At 35.8% G+C, this 21617-nt stretch overlaps 1 protein-coding gene across 13 annotated transcripts in view; it reads right to left on the bottom strand.

Moving 5' to 3' along the window:
* The window catches only part of PTPRD (protein tyrosine phosphatase receptor type D), a 2182843-nt gene extending 2163668 nt beyond the window's left edge, over positions 1–19175 (bottom strand). For all 13 annotated transcript variants that reach the window (XM_087869643.1, XM_045780711.2, XM_087869649.1 and 10 more), the window contains exon 1: positions 18846–19175. The gene's annotated coding sequence lies outside the window, so the exon portion shown is untranslated. The remainder of the gene's footprint in view (positions 1–18845) is intronic.
* Positions 19176–21617: the final 2442 nt, after the last annotated feature.

Genomic DNA, 21617 nt, shown 5'->3' with positions numbered 1-21617 from the left:
ATTATTCTGTCTAATGAGGTATCATAAGATGTCTACTGTTCAAAGGTGTGTGGTAAGGGCAGCTGAGGATAAAATATTTGGTATCCTTGTACTGAAGCACGGATACACACTCCTGAGTACATCTTTGTCACAGTATAACTTAAATGAAAAAAATGCCTCTTCTTTAAGGAATTATTTGCAGTATAAAGAGGTAAAAGTGAAACAAATTTTACTTTCACGTTGTCAAGGAGTTGGGGGGACAAGACTCAGGAGAGTTTTCTTAGTTTTTTATCCCCAAAAAGAGCTTAATGACAAGTTGACTTAATTATTCAAATAATAACATTTTATAGTACATAATTAAGCCATATGGTAACCTCAGAATTTAAAATAACCAATTTACTTGTATTGTGTGGTTCTTGTCTAACTCCGTACTGGTACCATTTTCAGGAGAAAAAAATGAGGCTTAGGTCAAATCAAAGCATCCTTTAACATATTATTGTCTCTATAGAAATCCATGGACTGTATTAATTATCTAGGCAGCTGATCTAAAGAATTTTTTTTAATGTTAATTGCTAATTAAAGAAAATTAACGGTGAAAAGTAAATTAAAAATAAAAACAGATGAACTATAAAAGATAATGAGGCAATTTGCAACTAATTGAATAGCTTTACACGAATTTTCCCTCAAATAACCAATAATTACTTCCAAATAAGTTAGAAAAATCAGTGATAGTTCAGTAAACTATCTTGGCTTTAAATTTCTACAAAGTAAAGCAAACATAAGTAGGACTTTTCAGAAAGCCATGTTTCCTTCTCAGTTAGATCACCAGATAAGCTGATGGTCCACAAGCAATTTGCTTTTGTTTTCCGGCTCATTCTGTTGTGTAGCATCGGAGTCATATCGACGCCTTAAACAAAATTTTCCCACATTATTTGATACTTCTGGATTTTTTTAAATTTGATTCAAGGATGTTATTATATACTTCTATAATAAGTTGAAATTAGAATTGGGCTTGGGTGAGTGATCTGCATTAGCTGTTTTCCAAAGTCCACCTTAAAGTGCATCTTAAAATACTCGTTTTCTTTTTTTATAATGAACAAAATGGCCATTTTTATTCAACATAATGTTTCATGGTTTTGTCAAGACGAATATACACATCATTAATTGCTCAGCAACAACTCTTACTGTATGCATATAATTTTAAACTTATTGAAGCTGGTTTACCTTATTATTATGTTTCCAAATTGTGTATTTAGCATTTTCATGAACACTTTATAATCCTCCATCTTTATTCTACAATTTAAATAATAAGTCATCAACTAAAATCCAAATTATTTGCTCAGTTGTGTGCTAAAGGATTATTTATAGAGTGACTTCCAACTGTAAGTTTTCTGAAGTGAAGTCCAGCTGATAGCTTTGTCACACTGACTGAACTGTCGGTACCTCCACAGTGTGAGATCACTAACATTGGCTTAGGAACGAGTGATCCCTGAAGACTTTCTTCCATTTATGACACGGAGAATGTTTTATGCAGTGAGAATCCTCACTTGTCCTACAAGTGTCACTGTATGAATAATAGATTTCCAATGTGTAATTGAATAAATTGCTTCTCCATTATGAATTATTTGGTGTAACGTAAAAGTTTCCTCCACCAAATAAAGACTGTTTTCTCTTTTTTCCTGTTTTAGAGGTTATTCCTATTTATAGTTTTCTTTAGCACACCAGGGCTGGAGCTTAGATGAAGGCTCATCCAGAGTGATTATAGACCTGTCTTGGCTTGACAATGAGAATGTTGAAGGGACGAATTATCAATGACAAACTTTTCATGTTGATTACAAACACAGAGTTTCTCTTCTCTGTGAGTTCTTTGGTATGAATAAAGTTTAGCTCTGTGGATATAGTTTTTCCTACATTTGTTAATTCATTTAGAAAAAAGTTTACTGAAGTATAGTTGACAACATTACATTAATTTCTGTTATAGAACATAGTGATTTTACACCTCTACACATTATGGTGTGTTCACAAGAGTAGCTACCATCTGTCACCATACAACACTATTTCAATATCATTGATTATATTCCCTATACTGTACCTTTCATCTCTGTGACTTATTCATTACATAACTCTAACTACATAGCTCCACTTTAAAATACTTTTTCTAGGGACACCTGGGTGATTCAGTAGGTTAAGCGTGTGCCTTCAGCCTTCCTATGGTCCTGGGATCAAGTCCCACATTGGGCTTCTTGCTCAGCAGGGAGCCTGCTTCTCCCTCTGCCTGCTGTTCCCCCCTGCTTGTGCTCAATCTCTCTCTCTGACAAATAAATAAATAAAATATTTTTAAAAATTAAAAAAAATACTATCTCTACAAGCTACAGCTACTTTATTTGGGGGATAAGCTAGTATACCAGAGCACTTCTGTCATAATAAATTTAAGCCTTTAAAAATTAAGAACACAACAGGATGATGTCATGTAATAAGCAGAAAAGTGCATATACATTGGTTCAGCATATAATTAAGGACTACACAATCTAAAAGAGAAAGGCCCATCACTACCTTTACCTTTTAATGCAAGTGATTTTTAGCACGGTTTTTAAAATAATTAAAGCTTCTTTCCTTTCAAATAATTTTCTTGAAAGCTTTCATAATCATACATACATACAAATATACACATGTGTTTACATGTTCGCTTTCGGACTTAATCCTACACAAACTCATTAAAGTACATAATAGGATATTTGCTTTACAGATAAGAAAAGAGAAGTTTGCTGATATTAGTAACTGCTAATGGTCAAGAATCTAGTAATCAGTACTGCCTAGATGTGATCTGAATTTGAGTATTTCTAAAGCCCAGTTTCCTTATCGAAATGACTATTAAACACTGTATTTAAAAATAGTGAACTACTTGTTTTGTAATCAAATTTATTATTTAGTTACAGAACATACATTGAACTCAAAAAGAAGAGAAAGTTGTTAAAATTTCCAAAAAGCACTAAATTACATTTATATGTAACATGTAACATATATGTCATATGTGTGTATGCTAATTTACTCACATTTATTATGTCCCTGTCAAACACAGGCACTAGATTCGGCCCTTATAGTCTGGCAGTTACTAAGATAAGATTTTTTCTAAAGTAATTTTGTGTGTGTGTGTGTGTGTGTGTGTGTGTGGTTATAAACAATGATTAATTTTTTAAGGCAGTATAAAGTAAAAGGAAACAAAAAATAGGCAGACATATTTAAATGTCTTTAGAATATTTCCTATGGGTTTGCACAATATAATATGTACATTAGTTATTTTTATTAGGCAGAGCTATAATTAAATTTATCTATGACTCTAAATTGGTGTAATGATATACACCTGAGGAGCTGGTAGAATATAAAAAAATGAAAAGCTGGTAGTCAAGAATGAAAGTTAAAGAAAAGGTATACATATATATGAGAATTGGCTGAACTATGTAATTTGTTCAGAGTATTTTAATTTAATATTAGAAAAACATTTGGTTACATTGCAATGAACATGAGTATAACATGAACAAACAACCATGGCATATTTGGTAATAAAGACCAAGTCTTAGGTAGTATTTGTAACTTTTGCCAAGTAAATCAAATCAAATATGAAAAACGTACAGGTGTTTTTAAGAGGGCTGCTCCAACTAGGCTAAAAATATTATATAACAGTTTCTCTGATGGTTTATCAGAGGCTTTCTCAAAGATACACAATAATCTTTAATTTTTTTGTTATACATATCAAATGAGATACCAAGGATTGTTAAAAAAAAAAAAACTGTACTTTGTTACCAATAGCACAGATAGTAATAAAGACATAAAGGGCCTCCCCAAAGCTTCTCCCCAAAATATGTTATTATTTGTTACCAAGACTGCCATTTAAATGTTTAGCATACACACATTTTAAATAGTTTACTTATAGACTGTAATTTTTTATTTGATTTTGTCTATCCAAAGAAAATTTATAACAATCTATACTTTGTATAAATATACTGTGAGCACTATCAGTGTTTTAGTCTTCAAATGAATTTACTAAACTGTTGCAATGATTTACCATGTGACCCATGAATAAAAACTGGCATTTTATTAACACTAAAATAGCAAATCAACAGAAATTGAAAAAGACAGTTGGATTCCTTTAATATCCATTTTAAAATAATGCATGACTTGAAACTTTTTTAAGGAGTAAAAACAGCTCATTTTAGATTAGAAAATATTTTTAATTAAAGCACCCTGCACTTCAACAGCAAGTTCCATAATGTAACTGCATTGGTAAGCAAAGATTTCATTAACTTCCGCCAGAAGTCTCAGATTTAGGAATATCGACTGTAATTAGAAAAATTAAAGCTACACTTCAGAATTAATTGAAATTATTAAAGTGTTTACTCTTGCATTATTTACGGCTAGAATGTCAGCAAAAAGCAGTTTATACTTTCTCATAAGTAATCCTACAGTGTATATTAAGAACATAACATAACTTCCATTGAATATTGGGTCTTTCCAGGTGGGCCTGCTATAAGCTTTCAATTTATGCTGATTCTCTGCACAATTTCTAAATAATTCTTCTCTGAGAGTGCATGAAAGCTAATGCATTCCTGATGGATGGGTTGTGATGCAAGATATAGGCATTTGCTGTCATCAAATCTACCAGCAGGATTCACCAGAAACCTAGACACTCTTATCAGACAACTGCACTGTGGATAGTGACCAGCAAGACACAGATTGAGGTTCAGTTTTCTAAACTTAAAAAATTTTACAAAACCTGAAGAGACATAAGTATCAATTCTATGTTTTTATTAAGTCATTCTTTGATTTCATCTTAGACATTATATTCAGTTTTATCATAAATATGTGTTTTGAATTTCCTAGCACAAAGTAGACGTGTCCTCAAAAAAAGAACTGACCTAGTGTCATAATTTAAAGTGAATTAAGACTCTGCCCAAGATTTCTGCCTGACATTCACTCACACAGCAAGGAAAGCTGCGCTAGCATGAAAAGAAAAGGAAGGTGAAGAAAGAACAACATTCTAACAATTCTCTTTTAGGTGATTCTCCATAGAAAATAAACCAAAAGTACACAAAAATCCAGTCACACTCTTTATTGTACAGAAGTATGAACTGTCAAGTTAACTGGGTTCTAATTTTCACCTTTACTTCTGAAAAACTAATTATAAGAATTTGTCATGGGACATCATGGGGTCTCTTCTTCCTTATTAGCGAAATCAAATGCTTTGCACTAGATTTTTTTCCTGCTAATCCAAACTATGGTATAGATGACAAAACATCTAAACTATCTGTTCTAGATTCAGGAGTAAAGGAGAACAGTGCTGGACATAAAGAGAAAAAGGAAGATAATGTAACTATCACCAATTTTTGATAAGATGAGGAGTCAATGTGTAAGGCAGAGAATATGAATTCCTTCAATATCTATTTTCCTCTTCCTCCTTTCAATAACAGCAACTCCCAAATTTTAGCTAGGTACATGACTGCTCAGTTATGTACTACATTTCCCCGCTTCCCATGAAGCCAGGTATGACCTTGTGACTAAATTCAATGGTATTAGAACAAAAATTCGCTTAAAGCAAAACCGTTTCCCTTAACCTCCTATCTATATATGATATAGATACGACATGCAGATGAAGACAATTCTCTAGGTCATAGCTGAGCCACAAAATGGAAGAAGCCTGGGAGCATGAATGCCCTTATGAAAACCGAACTATCCCATTAGGCTGGCCCACTCACCTTAGGACTATTAAGTGGGAAAAGTAATTCCATTTCATTTCAGATACTTTGCTTTGGGGTCTCATGGCTACAGCAACTTAGTCTGTAATCCAATTTGTATAATGTTGAATGTTGTCTGTTTAAATCATAATTATTTACTTTGCTACTAATTTATTTTTTGCAGTGTAGCATGTGGGTTAACAAGAACTTTAATTTTATTTGACTTTATATCAATTAGGAATCCTGATGCATGATGCAAAATATAGGGAAAGGAAAGGCCTTAGAATTTGTAGACTGGTTATCTCACAGAAAAAGACAAACAAACAACTGACTACCAGGACAAATATTCCAACTTTTTTCTAAAGGTTGGTCATGAACATTTATAATTTTCCAAACTATCCCACTGACCGTGTGGCTGTTGAGTTACTTAATCAGAGAACTCAGTTCTAAGATCTTACCCAGACTGAAATAATTCAAGGTTACTCTACTTTCAATAAGAAGCTCTTTTCCCTTCAGTTCTGTGATGTTTTTACCAATAACAGAACACCTTGATTCTTTCCTCTTCTACTCACAAGATTTTACCCTTCTGAGTCCTCTCAGTCTCCCAACAGATTCCACTTGATAATAATTATTATCTTAAGTCACTAATACAAAGAAGCAGATTTCCCAATATTATGAGTTCTTCAGATCACAGAAATATTTCAATATGGATAAAATCAACATTTTCACAGTTACTCACATTATTTTGGATTTGTGGCCTAAAGAAGGTGTTCATGCAGTATTTTCAAATTAAAAATTAAAAATACGAGATGGACACTGTGACAACATTATTTACTTTACCTGATGATCTATCACTTTAAAATCTGTGGTATTTTCCTAAGGCAATCAAAATTTACTAACTGAAAATCCATGATTTTTCAAACCATAATGTAAATGAATTTCCTTTAAAAATAATGTCTATTTGGTAAATCCATAGAAAATCGGTCAGATATTATCTAAATACCCCACAAAGGGTTTTTTGGGGCTTCTTTTATAAGAAGTATCAAGGCTACATTAAAAAAAATACATGCTATTTCCCTTTTTGAACTGCAACATTCTCTTTAAGACAGACTTCATGTTATGTACCATACATGCCCCAAACCTAGAAAGTACACCCAAATTCTTAAGATTGATGACAGTAACTACATACATGCCTTACTCAACAGATGTTACAGTAGCATCTCCAGCAACAAAGAGCTGGCACTCAGCCAAGCCATGAGCAGAAAAGCCTGTGCTATGGGGGCTGGGCTACAGTAAGAAACCCACATAGTTCCAGGATGGTAAGCCAACAAAGGCTGACCACTTTGGAGCTGGCAGGGGAAACACAACATAAAATTTTGCTAGAGATCATTACTCTGTATGGCAGATACTGGCTGCTGCTGGGAAGCAAAAGAAACTGATCAATTTGTTTTGCAGAAGTAATATAGTAGGTGGTTCATCTTGAGCAAAGCCACAAAGCGAGAGAGGTCCCTCAAAAGTTGGCATTCTATTGTATATGTCATTGGCTGAAAAGGATATTCAAGATTCTCTGAAACAAGATTGAAAATTAACGTCTGAAGGACACGTACGTATAACATCACAAAATTTGAGACAGCCTTTTCAACAGAGAAAATGCAGTTATAAATCTCCACCATCATCATCATTTTCATTATAAGCCACTTAAATTTCTCAAATTTTAACTTCAGGGTATTTATACATCTATTACAGAATATGTGGGGTGGTAGAAAGAAGGCAAGAAATAAAGATAAAAAGATTGTTTGCAGCCTAGGTTATAAAGGTACCTTTATGTCACACTGAAATTTTTTTTAACATTATACTTCTTTGAGTAAAGAATCTTTTAATGTTTTAAGCATGATCAGATTTGCATTTTGAAAAAAACAAAATCCTTTGGTGGCAGCGAAAAGAACAGAAATGAGGTAAAGATAGGGAAACGAGAAATAGTCATATAGGTAAGATTTATTCCACTGAATGCTTGTGTTTTCCTAAAATTTGTATGTTGAAACATACTGGACGGTAATTGGAGGTAAGAATTTTAGGATGTGATTTGCTTATGGGGTAGAACATTCATGAATGCTATTTGTGCTCTTAGAAAGAAACGGCAGAGGGCTTCCTTGCTCCTTCCCCATGTAATAACACAGCAACAAGAAGATTGTATGTGAACCAGGAAATGGACTCGCACTAGATACAAAATGTGCCAGTATCTTGATCTCAGACTTTCCAGGCTCCAGAACAGTGAGAAATAGATTTCTATTGTTTATAAGCCACTCAGTCTATGGTATTTTCGTTATAGCAGCCCAAATGGATTACGACAATTTGTTAAGACTCTGAAGCAAAGTTATGGCCAGGGGAAAGATTTGATTAAAAAAATGAAATAAATGTGGACTTCATAGAGCTTAGTGACTGAGAGGTATCATTTTACAACAGGCCTCCCACAGAGCTAAATGTGGACACTGCCACAAATGTGATGAGATAATCAAGACTTCTAAAAACTTTACTCACTTGGAGTTGCAAATTTTGCTTATTTTAGCTAATTACCAGCACTTATTACATCTGTTTGCCTTTGGAGACCCAATCCAAGCTATGTTTCTCTACTCACATCATTAATCCAAATTAAATTGTGTATAATGAGTATATTATATTTCAAGGATAATTGGGACCACCTGTTTAAAAACACTGAACCTAAAGATTATGTCTTCTTTCTTTGTAAATTGCAAAGAAATAAAAAGATATTATTGCCAATGTGTTAAACATTTCCAAGCTTCTTTGTTTCTCATTCTTGACCATTATTCTTCTTACAAGCATTTCAATGACAGGAGGCCAAAACCTAGCTTGTAACAAGCAGTTTAACAGTTTAGCAGTTGTGTGAAGGTCTCCAGTGGACAAGTTTGTATGATCAAACCGCCCAGGCTGGCACCTTTTCCACTCCTCAATTCTCATTTACAACTGAAAATTCACTGAATTTTCTTGGCAAATAATCAGAACACATGAAGGAAGAAAGACCTTAGGACCCTAGGGGGTTAAAAGATAATCCAATTACCCTGTTCACTAAGTGTTTCTGTATCTTTCACACCTGAAAGGAAGAGGTTTGAACCTCTTGAAATATGAGTCATAAAACAACTTAAACTTTCTATTTTTGGTATTATGTATTCCTCTGGTATAGGAAAAAAAGCAATTTTTGTACGTGTTTTGCCATCTTGTGGTATTAATTAAAATTATAATTTGACAAACATATACCTAAGACATAAGAAGTGTTGATTCAATAGCTGAGAAAGAGCAAAGCTAATGTTTTATTTTGTTTGATTTTTAAAACGTCACACAGCATTTCTGATAATTTTATAGAACATCAAAGATATTTCTCATGTCCTTTCAAAATTAGGGGACAAGATTTCCATCAATATGCATTGAGCATTCCTCATATATTAGAAATCCAATAAATGTTTACAGAGGATCACTTTTTTCAAGCTTTCTTTAATTTACTTAATGTAGAGGTAATGGTTTAACTTTTCCATTCTTATAATCTGAACACTAAATTATGACTTATGTTGTAACTCATATTCCTTCCATATATTTTTCAGTTTCAAGCAAGCAGTCATACTAAAATTTGAAAAACATGATCAATATAGCACAAAAAATAAGCAAATAAAAGTAGTTTACTATTACAATCAAATTGACAACAAATTTAACCCAATATGATGCAACTGTGTAAATAATACCCAGACTACATGGCAAGGAGGCATAAGGAGTAAGAGTTCACACAAATAATTGTAATTAAGATGACTCTTACAGGATCAATTTTTTGGCTCTCCTCACTTATTTCCTTAGTGCTTATGATTAACATCCCTTACATTATACTTTGTATCAGTTAATTATGCCAGTCTCATTTCAATATTATGGGAAATGTGCATCAAAATACTCTGAATATTATTTGCTGTCAGGTAAGCCCCTCTTGACCCTGAATTTAACTCCACAGTGCACTCAAAGCTCATCTTCCCTGCCTTTGCATTTCCACTCTGCTATGCCTTTTACATAGCACAAAGTGACTCAAACATCTTGGTTGATTTTCAAAAAGTATGGCTCTTGGTCACCAGTCACCAAGTGCAGCGAGGTGTGTAAAACAGCTGATGAAGCATAAAATCATGGCCGAGAAGCTACAGAGGCCTGAGTAGTGGGAACCACTTGGATCAATCTCCTGGGAAGGGCCCTGAGGTTGGAGGGGAGCACCAGGGAAAAGCAAAGAGCACATCAGGTTCTCTTTCTACCAGATCAAAAATTTCCAGAGAAGAAAAGGAATACACTCAAAAGCATTTGTGCCATGCTTACCCACTAACTCTGGGAACAGCTATGTGGCGATAGGTTGCCTTGATATGTTTTGTCCCTGTTTCTTTCCCCTCACAACACAATACTTTTCATGTATATTATTTACTGATGATAACTTGTGTTCGTTTCATTTGAAAAGAATTGTATTATAAAAGCAGAACTGGTGTCCCTCACTTTTTCCACTTTTGATATACAGAACCTACGGAATTCCTTTTGTATACTAATGTACATCTGAGAAAACATATAAATCAATGTGCCAAAATGTCCATATGGCAAAGTGGTTTAAAATGTGGAATCTACAGTCTGAGGGCACTTGATATGCTACCTTGAGCAAGTTTACGTAGCTTCTATGTACTTTAGTTTCCTCATCTGTAAATTAAAGATAATAACTGTACCAACCTCACAGGGCTGATGTGGGAATAAATGAGTTAATGCATGTAAAGCATTTAAAATAATGACTGGACTATAATAAAATCAATAAATGTTAGCTAGCATAGTTACCGCTATCTGAAGGTATTTTCAGAGCTCATGAGAAGGTGCTATGGCACGCACACACACAAATCCAAAACCCAAGAGAAAAATAAGACCCTGAGGCCATCTCTGATGAGGAAAAAAATTGCTTCCTTCTTTGAGTGCCATCATAAGTGATGGACTATTTATGTAATGCAGATTGTTTTATCAATGAGAGGGACAAATGAACTGTAAAGGAAATGTGCAATACAAACAATGGCAATATCTATTTAAAAATCTTAACAGCATACACTTTTATACTCTCATGTGCCCAACAGAGTCATCCCTGCATTATTACAATACTGGGTTCCCATTAGGGACAAAGGAAATGGGTGGGAAAGGGAAACTTGGCAGTAGAAACAACTGAGAAGAGACAAGCCTGTTAAGTAAGACAAAAGCAGCCTGCCCAAGGGGAAACCATATGATCTTGTCTGACCTCCTAAATGGATTGATCTCCAGGTTCAGCCTACATAAGATTTTACACCCAATCATTCTAGGATATTGCCTGAAATTCCTTTCTCTAAAAAAAGTGTGCATGTGTGCGTGTGCCTGTGTGTATACTGTATATAACATACATACTGTTCTATATATTACAATTAGAATAATTCTAGTAAGTATTCCAGTAATTATCAATGTGTTTTAGCAAATGTGTAATTTATGTTGTTAAGTTCCCACAATGGAAGGGGTACATAGGAAGGTAGGAAGGTTTCAAACCCCTGAAAAACAACAGGAAGGCATGCCTTCCTGAGGGGCAGAGAAAAGGGATATTGAGGTGCTGAATTCAGTCCTTGAGAGCACACAATTTTACCGCAAGAAAGCCCTACTGTCTTCAACCACACAGGTAAAAATGATGAGGATAAGCCATGTCTTACAGAGCTAACCACATAGGTATCCTAGGAGGAAACAAATGGATAGCACCTAGGACACAGAATGAACACATCCATTCAGAGGAGAAGCCACCAGACATCCTTACACACTAAAATTGCAAGCAATGATCCACTGAAGTAAATACCACAAATAAATATTAATTAAGAACTAATTGAGTATATTATATAATATAATGGGAAGTAACAAATGGCAGCAAAAAAAATTTTCCTTTTTGTGATGTACACAGCCCAGCGTTAAAATTTAGAAATATAGAAGAGCCTTTGAGAGTGAAACAGTATATTATATTGGCACTGCTTTTCAAATGTTCCTGTTAAGTAGTACGAACAGTGAAACTTTGATAAGGTTTTTAGAGGGAATACAAAGGGAAACTCTTTAAAATTAAGTCAGAAATGTTTCCATTACTTATGCTAGAGAAATCAAGAGGTGAATTTGGGTAATTTTTTAACTCCAAATATGCATAACAATCCCAGTTAAGTTTCTAAAAATTTAAATTACACTTTTGCCGCCTTCTTTGGTTATTTGATCCAACATACATATTATAAGGCCTTTTACAAAAATAACACACAAATCAAAATGTACAGGCAGAATTTTCTCTTTTTTCTGTCTGTTCTCTTTCCTGAGAAAACCAGTGCACTTCTATGATGCTTTGGTTATAGCTAGAATAACAACATGAGCCTTGACATTAACTTGTATTATTATCGTATGAATTTGGAAATATAAGACATTGATACATGTCTTGTGAACTGCTACAGTGGTCTGGAGATTTACTGGGGCTTCCTGTTCTTGAAGATATGAGGATGGTATAGTGATATGCTTACCATGCCTTTTCCTTTTTCTAGAACTTTGGGGAGTGGAGCACCTGAAGAATTAGCATTGAAATAATAAAGCTTTGAAGATGATGAAGGGTGTCAATTAATTCCAGTGGAATACAGCATGGCCTGCAGCTGCTAAATAAGCAAAAAGGATTCCACCCGGCTTCCATAAAAGATGGCTTTGACTCAGGACGACAGTGAACGAGAGGAGAAAAATGGCAAAAGAAGACATGTACCTGGAAACTTCTCTGTGACTTAAACAGAAAGATTCTTTGGGGAAATTCTATTTTCTCCATGGAATCAAAAAAAAAAAAAAATCTTGATAATGGGGAAACATTTCATAAGAATATAGGATGGTCACAATTTAGGCAGCTTTAGACTGCTGGCTTATGAGTGTTTTACTCAGCACTCCTTGGTACATGGGATACTGAATAAATATATGGGGACAAATAATATGTTGTATACCACTAAATACAGACTCTGACTTGAAAATGCATGGAAGTTAGGAAACAAGAGAGAATGTAACTTCCGGGAGTAGAAATATGACTATGATACCTGAATTATTGTCCTGCCCTTAATTCCCGCGACAAAATGAAAGGAAGACATAATGCAGATCATGAACTGATAAACTGGCCTTCTCAATGGCTCCAGATGATACAAGGTAACAATGGAATAAACTGAAAGTATGGCACAGTTTAGTAAGAGCCAGATTCCTTGTTAATTAGATGGCCATTTATCCCAAAGTGAAAAGTCGTATCTCTGATTTTGAAACCCATTCGTGGGAAAAATAAAAAATGGAAGAATACTGTCCCTGGAGCAAGATTAACAAGTCTCTCCTTTCTCCATCCTCTCCCCTCTTCATCCTTTATTCTACTTCTAAGTAGAATTTCTGACCTCGATTGTAAAGACTTGCCCGGTTTTGTTTTTTCATGTACCTGTTGATGGGGCCCCCTTTTTAATACAAACTACACTTGAGAATATAACTTTGGATAGTTTTTTTAAAAGCATAATTCACAGCAGTCCCAACAGAATAAATGCATTAATAGACTTGTATAGCTGATTAGTTAAATAATTGCATGCTTAAAAGGAATGTTAACAAATTCACTAATTCTGTGTTTAAGTGTAATACATTTATTGTTCCCTTACAAAGTAAATCAAATATGCAATGAATTATAAGAAGGTATCCAAGTTAAAATAATACATTAAATTTAATTTGAGATTAACGATGGCAGCTTTTAAGTAACTAACCATGTCATAATCAAATATCAATTTTTTTCCTTTCCTTTTTTAGCACCTAATGTAAGTACATATACTAAACCAGGTAAGTAAGGTTTGTAATAATAAATGTGAAAGAACAACAATTATGTTCTCCTCAATTCTATAATCTCAACCTTAAGAATATTTAATTATTATAATGTGGTATTTAGAAAATATATGGGCTTATTAAACAAGGCAAGAGCCTGGTAATATGGTATACTGTTGAACTTTCATTTGATTTAAGAATCAGAGAGCAATTTGATATATCATACCCTAACATGTTATTTCTCTTTGACTATTCAATTATTATACATACACTCCCACAATTTTAAGTGCACCATTTTCACTAAGTTCCATCTTGAATACCTGTGCTTAAACACACATGTGCACATGCATGCAACCAAACACAGAAAATGGAAAGCAAATAAGCTAATTAATCAGCTATACCTTGCATTCAGAAGTAAATAAATTTTAAATACTGCATGATTTCCCATTGTCCAATGATTTAAAATATAAAACATTTTATGGAGTTAGAAGTCCACTTGCTACCACCCAAATATTTATATCAGAAAAGGAAAAAATTGGACACACTGATTTTCTTAGAGGAGAAAAGACTTTTCAATTTCATCAATTCTATCTAGGAATACAATCTTGGTTTTCTATAAGAAAAGCAAGCACTCAAAATTAACATTACATATATTCTTTTTCTGTGTTCATTTTCCATGATTAGAAGCTTTTTCATTATAAAATCTTTTTAGATAAATGTATCATACATCATCAATTGGAATTATTTTATTGATAATTTACTAACAAGTATATAAATTATTGCTTATGTATTTACTTGTCAATATATCATCTTAGATACTACTGCTTTGTGATGTAAAACCTCTCCATGAACTTGGGAAGTATATGTCACCTTTATAGTTTTTAATCTCTGAAGTCTTTAGTTTCCTCTTTAAAATACAGGGGCTGAAATAAATTTTTATTTGCTTACTTCTAGCTGTGACAGTCTATAACATGTATCTCAGGGAAATAAAAAGTTTACTTAAATTGTGCATATTAATCTAAACATGATATTATAAAATAGAATATATAATAAACAAACTAGCAGGAGAAGAAAAGAAAGTCAAAAGACACTAAGAAATTTCTTTTATTTTTATCTTCTCATACCCTGTTAGTATTAAATTGATCAACAAATCCAAAAATACTTATAAAATATTTTTCAGTAGCTAGAGGAAAGGGTGGTTTAGAGGAATTTTAATCCACTCCTTTCCTTCCATACTCTCCATCCTCCTCTTCCACATAAACATTTAATCCACGTAGCAACAGGGTCCAGTCACCTCCAGTATGGCTTGGGGACAATATCCTTAGCCCTTCTCCAAACAAGATGGCTGCCACAACTCCTCTTTGGGTTCTCAAAGTACCACAGTATAATCTAACAATTTGGCAAATGGTACTATTAATTGTATTACTAGTTATATTATCTTGTTCCATGAGATTTTGGAATTTAAATGGTCTCAAATTGTAGGTCAGTTTCTCTACTGGACAGAGGAGAAAACCTGGAGAGTTCAAGTTACCTCCCTGGAGTCACACTGCCAATTATAAAGAAGAAAGAAAAACTCAAAACCTTTGATTCTACAATCATATAAGTGTTCACCTAATGAGCAATGTTCATTTTTGATTCTTCATTTTCTTTCATTCAACACATTTTTAAAGAGTTTGAAAAAACATAACCAGTTAACTTCCACATTGATTCCACCAGTGGAAATTCATTTATTCTTTATGGATGCCAAATTGCTTTTGAACAGCCTGATTAAAACCCGGTGAACTGACACTAGTCATAAAAAATTTGCACTTAAATATACAAGGAGATAAATTGAAATGGCACTCAACTGGATACAAAATCCTACTCATCCAATTTTCACTATAACTCTTAAATTAGTATTATCAAATATATACTATCAATATAATTTGCGTTGTTAAAATTTATTAAATTCAGTATAAGTGTAAGTCCAAAATAATACTACTGAAATAGCTATTTTCTCCAAACAACAGAGGAGTCTTGAAATAAAGTTATTTGTTGTATTAAATGTGATACCAAAAGGGTATGAGAAGATGTATATTGATATACTCAATTAGGCAATTTTGAAAATCACATTTTTTAGAAATTTCTAAAAACAGAAGACATTGAGTAGGTAAGTTTAAAATGTGTAGTATGCATTTCAGGTCACCTGTTCTCAAATCACCACATAAAATCCATCCATTTCCCACCTTCACCTATAATCCAGTCTTAGAAATACAAAGATATTGAAAGTTAATCAGAGATACACCTCTAACTGCAAAACAATTTACCCAATTTACCACAATTGTCATGTGCACTATTAACCATTCCCAAATTTTTAACAGAGTAGCTAATTATTTTATACAACTAACAATATATTAACTTTTCTCTTACACTTTAAATTACTAAAGAAACACGTCGTTCGCTCTTGCAGTTTGCATCCGTACCCAAATAGTAATACACAGGAGAGACAGAATGTCATTCCATTGAGGGAAACACAAAATTTTTAATAGTTCAGTCTTTTAGTATTACATTTAATTAACAACACTTTACTTTCTAAATCAATTGTTTTAAGTAAATAGCAATTATATATATCCAAAGGGTTCTATGAAATATAAGATCATGTGTTCCACGAAATCACCTTTAAGTTACTACAGACAGGACTAGACCTGTAAATTCTGTGTTAGTATTAAAGGAAAAGAAAAGTATGTTTGCCTTCACCAACTGCAACTGTAAGCAAATGCAGGTATATAGCACTTTATTAGTAAGAAATCCTTTAGTAAGCACACGTTGCAAGAATTAATCATTCATTCCCTGCAGACTGCTTATGTATTTCATAGGGCCATTATCTGATCTGAATAACAAGAACAATTGCATAATAAAACACATTACTGCTGACACTAGCAACTTTCTTTTTTCAACTTTAAAGTTGCAACCACCTCTGTATTGCATAGAAAACTGATGGAAAAGAAAGAAAGAAAAGAAAAGAAAAGAAAAGAAAAGAAAGAAAGAAAGAAAGAAAGAAAGAAAGAAAGAAAGAAGAAACCAAGAAAACAAAACAAAACAAAAATCCAACAATTTAATCTCCCCATCCAGTTTTGAGTTTTTTGAAAGTGATCAAATATAATATGTGCAAGCTTGACTAGAAATGGTTTTAATTCAGGCTATCTTCCTTAGCACTATAACATAATTAGAACACAGGCAGAATGTGTATCACATTAATTTTCCTGTTAATTGTAAATCTTTGCTTTCAGCAATTTGAACAGGATCAACAATTCCGTCATGTCTTTTCTACTATGGAAAATGTGTCTTATAATAATATATATAATAACATGTTTGAACAACTCCTAAAATTGGCTACTTCAATACACTCTTACCTTTTATTTTTCAAAAAAAAAAAATTTTCAAACATCAGATATTTGAGGTCACAAGTAAGTAGAGGTCATATGCTTTACAAATCTGATCAAGCAAGGGTTTGATTTTAAGTTACTTAAATTCATTTTAAAACAATAGCAGAGATGGCAACTGAGAATAACAATACCTCTAAGAAACTCATTTGGATAGAAAATAAAGTAATACACAAGAAACAATGGCATATCTTTCCCAAATGATTTCCATATATTATAACCTCAAGTCAACAAATTCATCAACTGTCCTACTGTTATTTCATTACCCTAAAAACTTATGTCCCAAGATATTCAGAGCTTTTGACATTGAAGAACCATAGAAACTCTAAAAGATCTTTCCTTTTTTAAAACCATTGTCCATTAGTTTACTCTTAAAATTTTAAAAATCAATACCAAATGAATATTTCCACTTTTATATACTCCTTTGAGTAAATATAAAGATAACTTTTTTTTTTACTTTATCATTATCATCAATTAAATATGAGAGAGCCCTTAGGTTTTATTTGATGGTAAGGTGTTCTGTTGAAAAAAAAAATATCTGCGAGATAAGTGGCTTTAATTTTCAATCTGGTTAATAACTTAAAGACATTTGCTTGTAAAAGTGTGCTATACACTGAGACAGAAAATTGAAAGTTAAAGATAAAACAAACTTTTTAAATTACTATTCTACACTAGTCAGCATGAATGCTATTATGTCAGAGAACTTTGACTTTGTTAAAAATCAGCTTTGTTGTATCTAAATTGCAATTCCTACTGTATCTACTGTATATGTAACAATGCAAGAAGAATTAGATTCCGAGTCCATTTGGCAGTAATAAAGAAAAAAATGCTGAAATGTTATTGATTCTCTCCCTCTTGTGCAAAACAAACTGACTCAACTATATTTTTACTGACACAACATAAAGGTTTTATTTAGATATTACAATATATTGGCAAATGTTAGACTGTATATCTTTTATTCTTTTTAAATATATCATTAACCCTTTCACAGAAGAGGAAGAGTGTCCTACTTGTTTTTACAGAAATGCTGCAGCTACTGACATGGTGATGTTAGCCCCAAGAGGAATACTGCCTTCAAAAGTTTTTGATGCAGAGATATTCAGCCCTAGGAGACACCTTAAGCCTGTCACTGGCTGCTGAGCCCCTGTCACAGTTTATAACCTGCTGTGTCAAAGTCACAGCCTCAGCTCCTACCCTCTCCAAAGCATTTTTCACATTCCCTCTCCAAATTAATTTCTTCCAGATTATCCAAACCAGCCTAGTTCCAGGATTTTCTTCCACATCTCATGAACCTACAAGCATTAGAAACCTCAACAGGATTTTCTCCCAGTCTTTCAAACCATCTTTATTAACTTTCCCTTGACCCAATTTTTTGGCAAGCTGTCTTCAGGACTAAAGATAAAGCAAGCAACCAAGTGAAGTCAGAGAACGATGGGAGTTGGTGTGGATTAAGGTTGAGGTGGAAGGTAGCAGGAGAAGTGAACCAGGTTAGAATTCTCAAGCTTTTTCTAGATAACCATCCTCAAATCTTAGAACCAACCAACGTTTCACAAGCCAGCTTCCAACAGCCCTTGAACAATAAACGTTTAAAAATCAGATCCCCAGTAAGGTTCCCCACACTGAAGTCTTTTCAGTGCTCTTCAAAAAAAAAAAAAAAAAAAAAGAAGAAGAAAGAAAGAAAAAAGAAAAAAAAATTAAAACCACTTCTCAATTAAGAACTGCTTAAGTTATATAAGTCAACTTCGTCCCCGGTAAAACGAACTGTGTCTATACCACATTTGAAGGGAGAGCATTCAGCATATGCCTCACTTTAGAGAAAAGAAATACAAAAGCACAGTTTACTTACTAAAGCAGCCGCTCCAGTCCTCCTTGGAAACCCTGAGGAGTCTTCTCTTTTCTTTCCTACCAGTCAAATAAAGAATTGTCTTTCTATTCCACACAGGCCCGTAATAAACTGCAAGAAAGGACAGCACATGCACAGCAGCCCGTCTGGCTTTGGCTTGGGGAGGGTGCTTCGGGTGCTGCTTGTTTCAAAAGTGGGATCTTCTTTTCCGGAGGGAGGGGGCAACGACCGAAGAAAATAAGGGCGCTCCGAAAGCTTGCTTGGGTCCTGCAAATTATTCTGAAGGCAAAGTACCTGCACTCTCCCCGCCGAGGCTGCCTGTCAGCGGCGCGCGAGGGGAGGAGGCAGAGGAGGAGGAGGAGGAGGAGCAGCGGGAAGGCTCCGGCAGGGAGGGGACCGCCGGCTGGGGGGAGGCCGCGGGCGGCCGGCCGAGCTGCCGCCGAGACCGCGGGAAGGCGAGCGGCTGTCAGGGCGAGGCGCTGCCCCACGCGCTCGGGCCGCCGGGTGCGGGCGCGGGCGCGGCGGGGCGGGGAGCAGAGGCGGCGAGCATCTCCCGGCCGCTCCCGCACTCGCTCGCTGGCTCGCGCTCCCTCTTCCTCCCGCTCGCACACACAGGCACACACCCCACGTCTCCAGCAGCAGCCGCTCCGCCGCACGCACTCACCTGCATTTCCTTAACGAGCCACTTGATGGCTGCCAGCGGCGCGGGCCCGGCTCTGACGGGCGGGAGCCGGGGCGGGGAGGACGTGGCGCGGGATGTTCCGAGCGCCGGCCCGGGTGGCGGCGGCCGCGGCTGTGCAGGCGCGCGAGCCAGGGCGGGGGGAGGGAAAACTGGGAGGCGACCCTGAGCTGCCCGGGCGCGACCGAGCTGACCCCGCGACCCGGAGGCGGTGGCATGACCCCCGGGCTCCGGGAGAAAGCGGTCCACGCGGGGAGAGGAAGCTATTCCACTAAAGCCACAGAGGACTTGTCCAGGTGTAGATCCCGGTTGCGGTTCTTCAGGTGTTTGCGTGCTTTTGGTTATTTCGGTTTTTGTTTGGTTGTTTTTTTCAGAGGCAACCGTTAGGGTCGGCGATGTTAAAAATGCTGGGGGCAGAGTTTTAATTTGCAATACATTCGTGGCTTATGAAGGGTCCACTTTAATGAGAAGTAGGAAAGAGGAGCATAGGCTGCGTGGTGCGGGGTGGTCTGCATCTCGGATACTGGATGTAGTTTTCAGTTGGGGTGCTTGGTAGCATGGCTGGGCTTGAGGTAGAGATAGGGCTCTGTCAAGGCGGTAGTTGAGAAGGGAAAAACCTGTGAAAGTTGTTAGAAACCAGCCTCGCTTCTGAGGCGAGGACATGGACTGCGTGTGGATGGGGTGGGGGAGGGAGGTATTTCTCTACTACCTGCTTAGGAGAATGACCAATGCCTCTGAGGTGGTGTATCACAGACTCTGCAAACAAGGAAAGTGTAACTTCAATCCCCTGAGCAAAGCTAGAAAAGAGGACTGGAGCTAGGGAAGAGCAGGGTGGAAGAAATGTAACAGAAAGCTTCTATCATTTACCGTCATTTGTGTCTGATCAAAGCATACAGCTGTGGCAACGGATGCTATCTCTCTTGCTAAAGAAAGAGCAATGTCACCACTTCAGTGCTTAAAAAAAAAAAAAGCACGCCAAAATAATTATCCTGTTTATAATAATGCAACAGAAAGCCTTCCAGGTACCCTCTGGTCAAAGGTGCCCTAAGCACTGTGGAAGAAAATGAAAAGCAGTGAGCCATCTACTTTCCTTATATGTCCATGATCTAATAGCAGAAATGTCACTTTCTCCCAAAGAGAAATAAAGCTTAATCAATACATGTGACATTATCCCCAGGGTCCTTTCACGTCTTTTCTTTTCATGCCTGCTTCATTGCCTGCCATGTCTCTTTAGCTCTTCAGGAGTGACCCTTCTTCTGAACCCATCTCCTGCCCCGCTACCTGCCCCACCCCCTTAAATCCACTGAGCTCACCCATCCAAGAAGGTTCACAGTCATTATCACTTAAAGCTGTTCTTGGAAATGATAGGATATAAACCAGAAAGATTTCTTCCGTGTGTGCAAGTGTGTGTGCATGTTTGTCTATCTTTATAATTATGCAAAGCACCTGCCCCCTTATGGTGTTGTCTGTGCAAGATGAAGACTAACTCATTCTCTCTCCTAGTGTCTCCTTCTCTCCCTCCTTCCCTCCCTCCCTCCCTCCTTCCCCTTCTGCACAAATACACACCACTCCCTCCTGTCTCAGTTCCTTCCTGTCAGTGTTCAATAATGGTTTTACATGAACTTTCTGTTTGAAAGCCTCTGACTACCAAGAGCGACTTGGAGCGGGTTTGTAGGAGGGATGCCAGAACTCAACGCTGCTGCTATGTTTCCTGTCATCACTCACTCATTACATACACTACTGTACTTAATGCCAAGTGGCACCAGAAATGATTTCCTCTTTTGCTATTCATAATAATATACCCCCCCCGGAAACACATATAATTAATAATAAAAGAAATAATGCATCTTGATATCATGGGAAGAGCAGATGGATGCTGATGTGGTGGTATTAGTCACCTTTTCTGTTGTTTGTTGCTGCAAAGACAATGTGACCACTTCTCCCTTTCTGCTGCTTCTCGTGGGTTAAGCAAAGCATTTGGCCCTTTTACTGTGTTCTCTTTTCCATCTTTCCCTTGACAATAGTTTGTGTATTTTAAATAAAGATTTCATTCTGCCAACCCGCAGGAAGCTTTTAACAAGATGCAGCTGAGCATG

Source organism: Ursus americanus, chromosome 18, assembly GCF_024610735.1.
Source record: "Ursus americanus isolate L20-20 chromosome 18, mUrsAme1.1.p, whole genome shotgun sequence".
Taxonomy (NCBI): domain Eukaryota; kingdom Metazoa; phylum Chordata; class Mammalia; order Carnivora; family Ursidae; genus Ursus; species Ursus americanus.
This window is presented reverse-complemented; position numbering and strand designations above follow the sequence as displayed.